Below are 510 nucleotides of genomic sequence, written 5' to 3' on the forward strand. Positions count from 1 at the left end.
CAGCAAGTACGAATCTAAAACTAGTACGTAAAATATACTTCATTGATCGTTTTTTTTCTATCTTAGGTACATTGTAAAATACAAAATGTAGTAGTAAAGAATTCCTTACGCCCAAACAAGAACGCATCTAAGCATTAACTAAAGCAAAATGCGCGCCTCTTACGAAGAGTTTACTACCTGCTCATCCCCTTTATACGTCGACGCTAATATAACACGTAAAACTTCAAACTTTGTAAGCTTAATAAATCTGTGTTCACGAGTGCGACACGAAAAACATTCCCATACCGGGAAGCGCAGTACATGCGATCTTTTTCTTCTGTAGTATTTCAACATAGGGAAATTTCATTATTATTATTAAGCAAAAAACTTCGTAAAAGCCATAGTACAATAAGACAGTAAAAGCTTTTCGTTACTTTTTATGTTCCTTAACGCATTAAAATTGTGTATTTTACAAATGGAATTTATAAACTCCACTAGAGGGCAGGCGCGTATGTTTTACATTTAAAAGTC

Source organism: Photinus pyralis, unplaced genomic scaffold (assembly GCF_008802855.1).
Source record: "Photinus pyralis isolate 1611_PpyrPB1 unplaced genomic scaffold, Ppyr1.3 Ppyr1.4_LG7, whole genome shotgun sequence".
Taxonomy (NCBI): Eukaryota; Metazoa; Arthropoda; class Insecta; order Coleoptera; family Lampyridae; genus Photinus; species Photinus pyralis.